This window comes from Eptatretus burgeri, chromosome 21, assembly GCF_056783735.1.
Source record: "Eptatretus burgeri isolate ZD-2024b chromosome 21, Ebu_testis_v1, whole genome shotgun sequence".
Taxonomy (NCBI): domain Eukaryota; kingdom Metazoa; phylum Chordata; class Myxini; order Myxiniformes; family Myxinidae; genus Eptatretus; species Eptatretus burgeri.
This window is the reverse complement of record NC_140981.1, coordinates 217383-232761: the sequence shown is the minus strand read 5'-3', so window position 1 is coordinate 232761 and position 15379 is coordinate 217383. Positions and strand designations below refer to the sequence as shown.

Sequence of the window (15379 nt, the reverse complement as noted above, 5' to 3'; positions counted from 1 at the left end):
GTGTTTAACGTGAACCAACTCATGTCAGCAGATGGGACGCCGGCTTAAAGGCGGCACACACCCTGCCCGTGAAAGGCCGGGATGATGGTTCATGGCTGGTGCAGGATTCGAACATGGGCTCGACAGCTTCGAGGCAGCGATCACGTGGTTATCTGTGTTTGTGTGTTTTCAGGACCACCCCGAGGTGGGAAGGCACCTTTGTGCTCCAAATACCTATGACGTCATGAGCATTCCAGAGTGACCTTCAAAATGAAGGTGAGCATGCTCATGCTACAGGTAGGGAGATAACCAGAGAGGCTTCAAAATGAAGGTCCCTGGTTCGAGTTTCAACATGCCAGCGGTTTCAATCACGTGATCGCAATAAAATGAGGAGAAAAAGTTTTTTTTCTGAAAGTATACTGAACAAAAATATAAACGCACCAACCTAAATATCTAAGTCAAGATTGCCATTATGGGAAAATGGTCAAACCGATGATATGTTTGAGCAATGGTTCCTTTGTTTTGCTCAAGACAGATGTTCCCATTGAAATTGACCACTCTGAGTGTGTGGACTCACACGTTGAGTAATCCTTCCCATGAGCACCATGGGGCTTGACAGAGTGATGGTCAGTGAGCATGACCAGGACACAAACACTCCCTATAGCTTGCCCTATAAAAGGCCTCCCCAAAATGTGGACTGGTGCCAAATGTCAACATGCCACAGATGTCACAAATCTTGAGGGAGCGCGCCATTGGCATGCTGAATGCTGGGACGTCAGTACGGGCCGTTGCAGCACACTTCAATGTCCACCACTCCACCATTAGCCGCCTGAGAACGCGCCTCAGAGAGACTGGAAGCACCGTGAACCGCCCACATGCCCGGCGACCACGTGTGACCACCGCCGGTCAGGATCGTCACATGAGGCTGCAACATCTCCGGGATCGACTCCGACCGGCCACGAGGACTGCCGATGAGACTGTCGGGCTGCATAACAGGCGCATTTCAGCCCAGACGGTGCGTAACCGCTTGAGGGAGGCCAATCTCCGAGCCCGCCGACCACACCGGGGACTCGACCTCACTGCAGTCCGGCGTCAGACCCGACTGAACTGGGCCAATGTTCACTTGCGCTGGACCCTCGCACGATGGAGGAGAGTGCTGTTCACCGTGAGTCGCGGTTCCAGCTGTATCGGGCTGATGGCGGACTCCGCGTCTGGCGTCGGGCTGGAGAGCGCTACACTGACGCCAATGTCCTTCGTCGGGTGTCACACGGTGGTGCCAGTGTTATGGTGTGGGCAGGCATATGCCATGGAGAGCGCACTCGGCTTCATTTCATTGAAGGCAACTTGAACGGGCAGCGGTACAGGGACGAGATACTCAGACCCATCGTCGTGCCGTTTGTGCGCCTTCACCATGTGACGTTTCACAATGACAATGCTCGCCCCCATGTTGCCAGGATCTGCATGGACTTCCTCGGTGAGGAGGACATTGATGTCCTCGACTGGCCTCCATATTCTCCCGACATGTCGCCCATCGAGCACCTTTGGGACGTTCTTGATCGACGCGTACGACAAAGTTACGCAGTCCCAGAGAACGTCCGCCAGCTCCGTGTGGCTCTCCAGGAGGAATGGGAAAACATCCCTCAGGCCACCATCGATAATCTGGTGATGTCCATGCGCCGGAGATGCACCGCTCTGCGCGACGCCAACGGTGGACACACCCGTTACTGACTGTGTGAACTCTGACAGTGACACCTCAGTTGTGTCGGCTGTTGTAGCGCAAAGACTGTCGCCAGAATTCTCAAGGAACTCTTTGAAATTTAATGCTCAATTGTCATGGATTCTATAACCAAATTGTTGTGAAGATTTAGTGTTAATGAGTTCGAGGTAAAATAGTAACAATCACTTGGTGCGTTTATATTTTTGCGCTTGGTGCGTTTATATTTTTGTTCAGTATAATTTCTCGAGGCGGGGGGGGGGGGGAAACAAAGACCCCATGTTGCCCAGATGTTCGTGCGGGATGAATGTTACCTATTAAGGGTTATCACCTCTCCAACAACCTGTTCCTTTTTACATTTGTTACGAGTTACTCGTTAAACCGTTACGGTAGTTATCAAAAAAAGCGCCGTCACCTCAACGTTTGAGTCGTTTTAACAAACGGGTATAAATTAATAAAACGTTACACACGATTTGTCTTTTCAAACGCATCCTCATGACGTCAGAATTACGTCACAATAAAGAAAAAAAGAAGAAGAAGAAGCGTCAATTTGAAGCAAATTGTTGTGTTCGTGAAGATTTAAACACCAAATGTTAATGACGAGTGTTGTCGTTGTCATGGAAACGTACCTTGTTCACTTTTACAATGTACACGGACTCAGACGTGAGATGTTCCGTGTACGAAGGTGGACATGTCCGTTTTATATAATTAATTTAAAGTGTCCGTGGACATAATAACAATCTCTGGGAGTTCCCCCGGCGGTCTCGCTCCTCGCGGTGTTTCACGATGAAGACGATTTTAATGTTTATATTTACCTCACATGAAACGTGTGTGTGACGTGTCGACATGTTTGATGATATTTGAAAAGTCTGACGAACACGGAAAGGTTTTTTTTTGTTAATGAAAGACCAAGAGATCTTTCCTACTGTGTAAAACGTGACAATTCACGTGTGCCTTCATTGGGCGGTGTATATTAGATCGCTGCTGCGATCGCTGCAAGCAAAACATGCATCACCTCGTTTGAGTTGAAATCAAAATGGATCTTTGTTTCTTCAAAACGGTTTCGTTATTTGAATTGTGTCCCACAGGTGTGTATAGTAAGGGTGTGTACCACAGGTGTGTATAGTAAGGGTGTGTACTACAGGTGTGTATAGTAAGGGTGTGTACCACAAGTGTGTATAGTAAGGGTGTGTACTACAGGTGTGTATAGTAAGGGTGTGTACCACAGGTGTGTATAGTAAGGGTGTGTACTACAGGTGTGTATATTAAGGGTGTGTACCACAGGTGTGTATAGTAAGGGTGTGTACTACAGGTGTGTATAGTAAGGGTGTGTACTACAGGTGTGTATAGTAAGGGTGTGTACCACAAGGTTGTATAGTAAGGGTGTGTACCACAAGGTTGTATAGTAAGGCTGTGTACCACAGGTGTGTATAGCAAGGCTGTGTACCACAAGTGTGTATAGTAAGGGTGTGTACCAAAGGTGTGTATAGTAAGGGTGTGTACCACAAGTGTGTATAGTAAGGGTGTGTACCACAAGTGTGTATAGTAAGGCTGTGTTCCACAAGGTTGTATAGTAAGGCTGTGTACCACAGGTGTGTATAGCAAGGCTGTGTACCACAAGTTTGTATAGTAAGGGTGTGTACCAAAGGTGTGTATAGTAAGGGTGTGTACCACAAGTGTGTATAGTAAGGCTGTGTACCACAAGTGTGTATAGTAAGGGTGTGTACCACAAGTGTGTATAGTAAGGCTGTGTACCACAAGTGTGTATAGTAAGGGTGTGTACCACAAGTGTGTATAGTAAGGGTGTGTACCACAAGTGTGTATAGTAAGGCTGTGTACCATAAGGTGTGTATAGTAAGGCTGTGTACCACAAGTGTGTATAGTAAGGGTGTGTACCACAAGTGTGTAGAGTAAGGCTGTGTACCACAAGTGTGTATAGTAAGGCTGTGTACCACAAGTGTGTATAGTAAGGGTGTGTACCACAAGTGTGTATAGTAAGGGTGTGTACCACAAGTGTGTATAGTAAGGGTGTGTACCACAAGTGTGTATAGAAAGGGTGTGTACCACAAGTGTGTATAGTAAGGGTGTGTACCACAAGTGTGTATAGTAAGGATGTGTCCCACAAGTGTGTATAGAAAGGGTGTGTACCACAAGTGTGTATAGTAAGGGTGTGTACCACAAGTGTATATAGTAAGGGTGTGTACCACAGGTGTGTATAGTAAGGCTGTGTACCACAAGTGTGTATAGTAAGGCTGTGTACCACAAGTGTGTATAGTAACGGTGTGTACCACAGGTGTGTATAGTAAGGCTGTGTACCACAAGGTTGTACAGTAAGGCTGTGTACCACAAGTGTGTATAGTAAGGGTGTGTACCACAAGTGTGTATAGTAAGGGTGTGTACCACAAGTGTGTATAGAAAGGGTGTGTACCACAAGTGTGTATAGTAAGGGTGTGTACCACAAGTGTATATAGTAAGGGTGTGTACCACAGGTGTGTATAGTAAGGCTGTGTTCCACAAGTGTGTATAGTAAGGGTGTGTACCACAAGTGTGTATAGAAAGGGTGTGCACCACATGTGTGTATAGTAAGGGTGTGTACCACAAGTGTATATAGTAAGGGTGTGTACCACAGGTGTGTATAGTAAGGCTGTGTACCACAAGTGTGTGTAGTAAGGCTGTGTACCACAGGTGTGTATAGTAAGGCTGTGTACCACAGGTGTGTATAGTAAGGGTGTGTACCACAAGTGTGTATAGTAAGGGTGTGTACCACAAGTGTGTATAGTAAGGGTGTGTACCACAAGTGTGTATAGTAAGGCTGTGTACCACAGGTGTGTATAGTAAGGGTGTGTATCACAGGTGTGTATAGTAAGGGTGTGTACCACAAGTGTGTATAGTAAGGGTGTGTACCACAAGTGTGTATCGTAAGGCTGTGTACCACAGGTGTGTATAGTAAGGGTGTGTATCACAGGTGTGTATACCAAGGGTGATGCAAAGATGTCTATCAATTTTAACGAGAACGTGTCCTTCCAGGTGAGATCATCACCTCAGTTGGAGCATATACAGAGACAGAGACACGACACCCAAGGAGAGATGAATCCTTCGTCTTATTACACGCTCGGTGACCGGTGTTACCTGTTATGACTCTTCACCCAGCCGAGTAATGACAGAGTCGAATGAGGGTTCTCAAATGATACGATTTATTTCAGAAGATGGCACTACGCATGCGGAATGCAGCCCAAAGGCCCTTCAGTCAGGTGCCCCCGGACCACATTGAGATTCTTACTTCAAAACAGTTGTTTATATAATCACACAAAAGCAGAACTGGGTGTGGACTATAAGTGTGTGCTAAGGGATAAAGAAATAAAGAAATAAATGCGGCAGTGGGCTTCTTTCCCCCCTCCCTAGGGGCCCTCAGGGAAGTTGAATCAGTCAATCCTCAGATTCGCAACCCAACAGTTCATCTTGCAAACTAATAACTTTCTGAGACTCCTACACCCCTACACTGGCACCTGCTGATAGCAAAGGCGAAACTCTGGTGATGACTAAGAACAGGAATGTGTGGAATATCAGCATACACAGTTTTCCCAAGGACATGCTGTTGTGCAGCTGCAGAGCCATAAAGGGTTATCAAAGACATCGTGAAAACAGCATGATACATTTAAAGCAACATTTTAAAGCAAGGTTTGAATCCTGACAGCTGATTAATATACAACTATTGACTATTGATTATTCAATTATGGCTCAAATATGACCACCTCGCATATCATCATCATAACAGTTCCCTCCTTGCTCATATTTGACCATACCCAGCCATACCTGATACTCACCAACCGAGTGGATCCCTATTTGGTTCCTGTAGCAGCTACCCCTAGGCCCCCGTGCCTGCCAAACGGGATTTGCAAATGCCGTGGATAGCCATCAACATTCCCCAAATGAGAAGTCCCCAACTGCCGGTGGTTCAGGTTAGCTTCTGTTGCCTTTTGTCTTGCCCACTGCCACAAGTCTCCCATTAAGTTGTCATATACAAATTTGATGTTAAGTCCACACAATATTAAAGGCACTACAAGTCCATACAATATTAACAGCAACATTATTATTTAGGCAATTATACTCGACACTAATTACAACAATAATATTTACAATATCCAAATGTAATAATGGGTGAGCAGCACTGTGAGCGCTCAAGGCATGGTGTAAGCTCCTTTCTCAACTTGCGCTAGAAGACAAAAGAGTCTCATGAGATGCATATTTACATATAAGGGTCATACAAGTATTTTCCATACATGCCTTCACTACCTGGTATTGTCCATTTTCCACGATTATGCATATGCTCGTCAAAACACTGCCACATCTATCATAAACCTCCATCAGCATTTTACTTGTAGATTTCTTTTCTTTCTTGTTACAACTTCCTGTATCTTCGTGTGTAGTGAGATGTGTGAGTCCATGTTTGGCTTACCTTTTCACTTGAAAGTTCGTTGAGTAATCAGTAATACCTGGAAGAGTCTTCCCCAGGGCGCCCTCCGCCAGAACACCTTGTTGGCTCCTCAGCTGGTGGGGGTCGGGTCTGGTTGTGGCCCCATACAGAGGTCCTCGGGGTCTTCCTCCATGAGTTCGCTGTTAATTATTATGATGGCCTGGGTGAGGGGTGAGGCTTCACAGCATTTCTATAGACAAATGGAAATGAGACGTTTGATCAGAAATACTCCAAAAATGATTCCCATGATGATTAGGATTGCTGCCCCGACCAGGCACAGTAACCAGTCTCCCCAGTCATGAAATATAGATCTCCAGCCTGCGTAACCCTCCTTGCGTTCCACTCGATCGCTAGTGAGAGCTTCAAGCCTTATAGGTGAAAACACCTATAAGTGAAATGTGTTCTTCTCTGGGAAGTTACTGTATTTTCACAAGATTTCACAACTATACTCCAAAAGGGTTCTTTAGGGGCCCATGGAACTTGGGTAATTAGAGATGCGTGTTGTTGTGACCCCATATGAATCCTATTTGTGCAAAGTGCCCCCGCTGGGTTTTGTCTTGCGTTTTGTTCTGCCAAGCCACTTCTGTCTTTTCTGCATTTTCTGACGTCGCCCCCCAACAGGTTTTGTCATAGCATAAGACCATCGAATCGATTTTATTTCCTCGTTTCGTTCTATCAAATCATAAGTTTCCTCGGCTTGGACGCAAGACAGTTCTATGAGCTGCTGTGGCTGGATGGTTGTCAGCCCTCTGGAAATGAGTGGTGCGGTCTTGCCAGGTTCCTTTGAAAATATTGTTACGGATTCGCGCCCGCCGGCGTGCTGACGGCCACGTAACTCGAATCGCGGCACGTCGCCCACCGGACGGACAATCCAGTCGTGACCCTCTCGGACTAACGCCGGGAACCAGTCACGGGTGGACCTTTCGGTCTCACCGCGATCGAGCCAATCAGCCCCCGCGTGGGATAGGGTTGCTCGCCAAATTCGACCTACCTAAGTACCCACACGGAGGGTAGACCGGGCGATCGCACCTCGCCGCAGGTCGACTTCGGACACGGGCCACTTAAGCGACCCGTTCCGTACTATCGGGATAACCGAGCGGTGTTATCGTCGGCCTCGACGGTTCGATTAATTATCGGGCGTATTCAGCCCACTACCAACCCTTTACGTGAAGCAAGATGAGGATTCAATGAAAGAAATGACGAAGCGAAGCGGGAAACAGTTCAACACAAAGCACATTTATTCGCGATGAACGGAAAGCACACATATTCAATTCCACCAAAAGCACATAGAAAAGAAAAACACAATGCAATTTACACAAAAAGCAAATGCGACAATGCAGATCTAATACCGATTACGCGAGCACACGGCAACACTTATACAATTTTACTTCACAGACGGCGCCGACAACACACATTCCCAAAAACAAAAGAAAAGAGAACCCTCAAAGATGAGGCGGGCCTGAGGCCGAGACCGGGTCGGGCCTACCCGTCTGGTGATGAGACGCGGAGCGGCGATGGTGCCTCAACTCCGCGGGCCTCGCGGGCAGTGTCTGGTAGGGGGTGGGAAAGGGGCCCCCTTGGTCGCACTATCTCAGCGCGGGGGGAAACAGGAGGGGGTTGCTGATGCTCGGGGTATAGAGGATTTCCACTCTGCCTCGAGTCCCGCGACCAGCGTCTCCACCTCGGCCAGGTCGCGCCGTCGGCCTCCCTGGTGCGCAGCTCCATGCACGACGCGAGCACCCCCTCGTCTGCCCTCGCCGCCTCTCCACAGCTCCGTCCCCTTTTGCTCCGACTCCAATGCACACGACGACGACCAACTCCTTCTTGCTTCTTCTTCCCAACTCCACCGCCCGCGAAGTCTTAACTCTCTATTCACTTGACTGACGAACGCGGTCACTTATATCAGCCCCGTGGCTTCTCTCTCTCATCTTTGACCCCCTCCCTTTGACCTTTCACCTCGCTCCCCATTGGCCCGAGAAAAAGTGGGCGTGAATGCTTTTTGATCCATAAATTTGCATATATCGATCGCCCTCCAACGCCCTGGGGGCGGGGCCAAATCGCCCCTCGCTCACCGATTGGACGGAACAAAAGTGGGCGTGTGTCGTTTTTGATCCGTTTTTGAAGTGGAAAATCCGTGGTTTTGTACACGCTGTTCGGCGCGCGCCCTGCACGAGTCCAACACCGGTACCCACAAGCGGCGCAAGAACGGTGGCGATGCGACGGTTGCGAGGTGTGACGTGAAGCGGCGCCGCGGTGGGTGGTTGATGTTGTGGTTGTGGTGGTAATCATGGCGGTTGGTCCAAATTAAAGAAAGTAAAAGAAAAACGGCTATCCTGAAGAGTCGCAGCACGCATAAATGACATGTATTCCCACTAGACAACGGGTTTGGGCCTAACTACACATATACTTACCGAGATATCTCACCTCAGGGACCTGAATGGTGGTTTGCGAATTTGGTAACCACAACAATATCTTTACCTTATCTAGTTCTTGGTTGTATGTTTTCCCCAACCTTGCGTATTCACCTGCTTCCATTCTTTCTCCAGCCGCTCCCCTCCTATGTCGCTGTGGGGTTGGTACTGGTTCATTTCCGTGTCCCCCTTTGCCACGGAGGTGTATACGGTTTCTTTGGCTTGAGTGTGTTAGTGTGTTGCCTAGTGATAGGTGTGGCCAGAAAGGAGTAGTGTGGGAGTTGCATGTTGTGTCGTCAAAGGTTCTGTCACTGTCTCCGTTACTACAAGGTTTACAGCATGCCACTGCACTGAACACTGCAGTCAACTGCAACATAATGACAAGTATTTGTGTAAAAGATTATTTTTAAATGATACCTCCGTATGAGGCTCCCACCATGACTAGAGCTTGCAGGACTGGAAGTTGCTCTGGGTGCATGGTGAGTGGATGTGAAGGCCAGAGACCTTGCTGTACACTACTGTAGATTTTGATCAGGCAAGCATACCTTCCATCCATCTCCTTGTCTGACGGCCTGTAAAGTGTTCTGGTGTTCGTTGCTCCATCTTGTGGTTCTGGGGCGCATCTCAATCTGTTCACCATTCTTCCTAACTCCCCTGCACTATGTCTGTTACTAACTGCCATTGAGATGTACGGTGTTAGTCCTTCTCTGTGCTTCATTAGTTCGCGCTCTCTGGCGTCTTGTTTCACCTCCACTGCCGCTCCTTCCTTCCCGATCCATCGGTTGGTTGTCATCAGAGAGCGTTTGACGGTGTAATCTCTATGTGCTTTGGCCACGTATTCATAATCCTGCCCTGTTTCATCGTAGTCGACAGTGAGTGCAGTGCAAAGCCAATTCCATTCCTTCCAGATGATGTCGTTGCTAAGCAACCGTTCCTCTACATCCCTTTAATTCCGCTTATGCTTCCCAAATCCAATGAATTTATCCTGACAGATAGAGGCTCATATAAAGACAACAGACATGCTTTTCTGTCCGCTTCCAGACAAACATCTCGACCCCGACAGGCAGAGAATCGAAACGCTCCCTCGTCAAGGCCCACGATGGCTGCGTGTTCAAACAGCACGAGCTCCGCCCGTAATTTTTCCCAAAAACACCGCTATCCTCATCAGTGCGTAGCCTACCAAACATCCTTGTTCTTGGTTGTCTGACATGTAAACAAGGACAAATGTGTCCAAGAGCCACGTCCTAAAGGTTTTGTCTTTACCAGAATAATAATAATAATAATAAGAAGAAGAAGAAGAACAACAACAACAACGCGGAACTCTCTTAGAGCCGGCGTTCGCTACGCAAGACGCGGCTAAAAAGATAAACCCACTTTAAATAAAATCCGTTCCTTGTTCAAAGCATTTAAATCCCCCTTTCCATCTATCCTAAATCCCTCGGTCCCGCGTCTCTCCCGCGGCTATTTTTTTCCCTTTTTCGGTCACGAAGCCCAATCAACAACAACAACAACAACAACAACAACAACAACCGGAACAAACATATATCACAGCCTTGTTTCAAAGTATTGTCGCTTCTATGTACCGATAGCGCGTGCACTCGCCTCGAAACACAAAATCGAGCGATCCTTTGAAACGTCAATGTCCTTATTAATTAATTTTACCACAAAGCTATCTCTTTAAAATCTAGTTTGTCCACCATATTCAAAATCAGCCGCCTCGAGAAATTCTCGTACATTGCTCCGACAAGCAGGCACGTTCACAGCAGGGTGTTAATTGCACTTTCAAGTTTGACAAAGCGCGCTGGGCCCATGCGTGATTACGTCATCACGCACTCACATGAGCAATACGTCTTATCAGCGCGTTGGTTTTTACGATCAAACTCACGTAACAAATATTTGACGACATCTCAAATACGTTCGTTTTAAATCGGAATTTTTACAGAATCCTAAGAAGGGCGTCCCCAAACTTTGTAAAATGTGCAAATCCATCTCGTAAACCCTCACGATAAGCTGTCCTTCGACGGGACGATTTCGTGCTTTCGTCGCGCCTGTTAAAACCGACGGCACGTCACGTGACTCGCAAAACCCCATAAAATAAGTTTTTTTTCCCAGATTTACGAAAATCAAGCATAAAACATGCTTAATGACCCCAACAATGAAACCAGAATTGAAACTGACGTTAAAACGAACCCGTAACGTCGATCAACCTTACGAAACATGCAAAGTGGAAACAGAACTGAATTTGAATTTGAAATCAAAATGATGCTCCGTGGAGACCATCCATTTATCACGTATCACGTACAGTGTTCAAAGCCAAAACAGCACACAGAGTTTATCAGACCATGAGAAAACCCGAACGTTGGTCCATTTGACATCCCACAGCACGAGTACTGTAGGGAATTCTCACACATAATCCCCAAACTGTCTGCTGAAGTGGTATTAATTATTCAATTCCCCATCGAGTTCACACACACACACACACACACACACACACACACACACACACACACACACACACACACACACACACACACACACACACACACACACACACACTCTCTCTCAAAATGACATTTGCCCATCACTGAATTCACAACACGTGCAGAATCGGTCATCATCGTCCTTCCTCCGGATTTGGTGTGCGCAATTCACCTCGTCCAAAGTCTTCACATTAACGATGACGACCAATCATTATCTCCATACAAACATACAAGTTGTTCCACACATACAAGTTCCAGGTTGGAACACTCAACTTACGTCTAACACAAAACTCAACCTTCCCCACCACATTGTATTCACAAATACATCCAAATAGGTAACTCTACAAACAGCCCTTCTCCTGGCTCATTAACTTTGTGTTTTTTCCCCGTTGGTTCAAGATTCCCTCTGAATCAAATCGCTTACGTCCTGTCTCACTTTGTGACTCCGTTAGCCACGCTGCAAACGCTCTCCAGTGTTTTCCACTTTCACCGATAACTTTAAGTGTTGTTCCTTTGGGTAACTCTATGTTCTTTGCAGAGTTATTCCCCATCTTTTGTTCTTATCTTACCAACCGCCTAATAGCTGTAAATCGTTTCTCCTTTTACCTCGGGACTGAAAACCCTTTCAATCAGCCGCCTTAAGCCTCAAAACCCAATGAAGGCCTCTAACCTTCCCTCTCTATGGTACAGGATTCCAACCTGTTCCCTCCTTATTTCACACGGATACCTTTATCCTCGACCCTTCCCGGTCCCAACATACGGCCTGACTGCCCTCTTTGTGCCCTTCAAACAAACCGCATTCGAATCACCTCATATGTTTTTACCGTTACAGTTCTTGATCCGAGCAGATCCTGGAGCTGCGTCCAGCGGGGCACTGCCCACCAAGTGTACAGTTTTCACCTAACTAGGGCTCCCTGTCTTAGGTGCCCTATACGTGCAATTTCCACGTACCTTTAGCTGAACCCTTGCGATCGCTGTACACCAAGTGGAGTCCCGCCGTCCACACCGCCAGCATCAGTCGAATCCCATCCTCGTCGCCAATTGTTATGACTCTTCACCCGGCCGAGTAATGACAGAGTCGAATGAGGGTTCTCGAATGATACGATTTATTTCAGAAGATGGCACTACGCATGCGGAATGCAGCCCAAAGGCCCTTCAGTCAGGTGCCCCGGACCACATTGAGATTCTTACTTCAAAACAGTTGTTTATATAATCACACAAAAGCAGAACTGGGTGTGGACGATAAGTGTGTGCTAAGGGATAAAGAAATAAAGAAATAAATGCGGCAGTGGGCTTCTTTCCCCCCTCACTCGGGGCCCTCAGGGAAGTTGAATCAGTCAATCCTCAGATTCGCAACCCAACAGTTCATCTTGCAAACTAATAACTTTCTAAGACTCCTACACCCCTACACTGGCACCTGCTGATAGCAAAGGCGAAACTCTGGTGATGACTAAGAACAGGAATGTGTGGGATATCAGCATACACAGTTTTCCCAAGGACATGCTGTTGTGCAGCTGCAGAGTCATAAAGGGTTATCAAAGACAAAGTGAAAACAGCATGATACATTTAAAGCAACATTTTAAAGCAAGGTTTGAATCCTGACAGCTGATTAATATACAACGATTGACTATTGATTATTCAATTATGGCTCAAATATGACCACCTTGCATATCATCATCATAACATTACCTCGATTATCAATGGAGTCAGCTTATTGGACACAGCTACAGCAACTCCTTGGGCAAGGTAACCACCAGAGCGACCAGACCAATAGTAGGTGGAACCACCCGCCATGATCTCGCCGCAATCCGGTCTTCGAACCTCAGAGAGAGCTGCAATCCCGATGTTCAAACGCTTGAGCTCAGATGATAACGGAGACAGGTGATCATCCTCTCTTCGGGAAAGGACGTTCCAGGCACCCACCCGAAGGGACCACCTCAGGTTAATCCAAGGAGACCGCCGTCTGGTGGACGACACCTCAGCACCACAATATGACCAGGGAAAGTTACCCCGTGGTTTCCCTCCTGTTATCTGAGAGTGGGGTCCCCAAGGCTTTGCCCCAATCCCGAAATCCTGTGAGCTGCACACGAGGAATTCTTACCGAGTGGGTTTTTCCTTTTGGAATGTTTTGTGGAATGAAGGGTTTTCCGGTGGCCAGAGTACAAATCCCGCCACTAACCTCCTAATAAGAAGTAACCCACCTGCAGGAGGACGTCCACAGACACAGATGGACATGAGATCTGGATGGCCGTTGGCTCACAAGGAGCTCCTCCGCCCTTTAATCGAGATCTCCTGTCATCCATTTCCCCCAGAGAGGATAATAACATGACCCTTCCTGCTGCTTCGGTCGGGAGTGAATGTTTCCTCGTCACAAAAATGAACAATTAAATGAACAATGAAACAGGACAAATCATCCACATCAGCAGCTCCAATGGTGAGTGGCTGTGAGCTACTCTAACGGTGAGTGGCTGTGAGCTACTCTAACAGTGAGTGGCAGTGAGCAGCTCTAACGGTGTATGTGTGTGTGTATGTGTGTGTGTGTGTGTGTGTGTGTGTGTGTGTGTGTGTGTGTGTGTGTGTGTGTGTGTGTGTGTGTGTGTGTGTGTGTGTGTGTGTGTGTGTTTGTGTGTGTGTGTATCTCTGCGACCGCCGTTTCTCGACAACCGCCGGTCCGATCTGATTGAAACTTGCCAGGAATATTGCCCGGGACGTGCGGATGTGCGTTTTCGAGGTTTGATATTAATCGGATAAGCGGTTGCCAAGTTACGGCCATTTATCTGTCAACCAATGACAAGACACTGTGCTATGACATCACGAATGACGTCACAATTAATGTTTATTTATTTCTTTCTTTTTGCACGATTGACGGTCTGATCTGATTGAAACTTGCCAAGAATATTGCTGGGGACCCGCGGATGTGCCTTTTCAAGGTTTGATATTAATCGGATAAGCGGTTCCCAAGTTATGGCCATTTACCTGTCAACCAATGACAAGACACGGTGCTATGACGTCACGAACGACGTCACAATTAATGTATATATATATATATATATATATATATATATATATATATATATATATATATATATATATATATATATATATATATATATATATATATATATATATATTGTTGTGGTTACCAAATTCGCAAACCACCATTCAGGTCCCTTAGGTGAGATATCTCGGTAAGTACATGTGTAGTTAGGCCCAAACCCGTTGTCTAGTGGGAATACATGTCATTTATGCGTGCTGCGACTCTTCAGGATAGCCGTTTTTCTTTTACTATCTTTAATTTGGACCAACCGCCATTGTTACCACCACCAACCACCGCTTCACCACAACCGCCAGGACCTTCACGTCACACCTCGCAACCGTCGCATCGCCACCGTTCTTGCGCCGCCTGTGGGTACCGGTGTTGGACTCGTGCAGGGCGCGCGCCGAACAGCGTGTACAAAATCACGGATTTTGTGCTTCAAAAACGACACACGCCCACTTTTTGCCGTCCAATCGGTGAGCGAGGGGCGAATTGGACCCGCCCCCAGGGCGTTGGAGGGCGATCGATATATGCAAATTTATGGATCAAAAAGCATTCACGCCCACTTTTTCTCGGGCCAATGGGGAGCGAGGTGAAAGGTCGAAGGGAGGGGGTCAAAGATGAGAGGGCGAAGCTACGGGGCTGATAAAAAGCGACCGTGTTCGTCAGAGTAGTAGAGTAGGAGAGTCGAGAGGGAACAGGGAGTCAAGACTTCGCGGGCGGTGGAGTTGGCAAGAAGGAGCTGGTCGTCGTGTGCGTTGGAGTCGGAACGGAGGGGACGGAGCTGTGGAGAGGCGGCGAGGGCAGACGAGGGGGTGCTCGTGTCGTGCAGGGAGCTGCACCCCAAGGAGGCCGACAGCGCGACCTGGCCGAGGTGGAGACGCTCGTCGCGGGGCAATAAAAATCCTCTATACCCCGAGCATCAGCAACCCCCTCCTGTTTCCCCCCGCGCTGAGATAGTGCGACCAAGGGGGCCCCTTTCCCACCCCCTACCAGACACTGCCCGCGAGGCCCGCGGAGTTGAGGCACCATCTCCGCTCCGCGTCTCATCACCAGACGGGTAGGCCGACCCGGTCTCGGCCTCAGGCCCGCCTCATCCTTGAGGGTGTTCTTTTCCTTGGTTTTGGGTATGTGTTGTCGGCGCCGTCTGTGAAGTAGAATTGTATAAGTGTTGCCGTGTGCTCGGTAGTCGGTATTAGCTCTGCATTGTGTTTTCGCTTTTACATTTGCTTTTTGTGTAAATTGCATTGTGTCTTTTCTGTGTGCATTTGGTGGAATTGTACA

The 15379-nt window shown here is 47.6% G+C and overlaps 1 long non-coding RNA gene across 1 annotated transcript in view; it reads right to left on the bottom strand.

Moving 5' to 3' along the window:
• Positions 1-14120, bottom strand: part of LOC147008089 (uncharacterized) — a 29995-nt gene extending 15875 nt beyond the window's left edge. Inside the window, exon 1 of the long non-coding RNA XR_015053645.1 lies at positions 10786-14120. This is a non-coding gene — a long non-coding RNA (uncharacterized LOC147008089). The remainder of the gene's footprint in view (positions 1-10785) is intronic.
• Positions 14121-15379: the final 1259 nt, after the last annotated feature.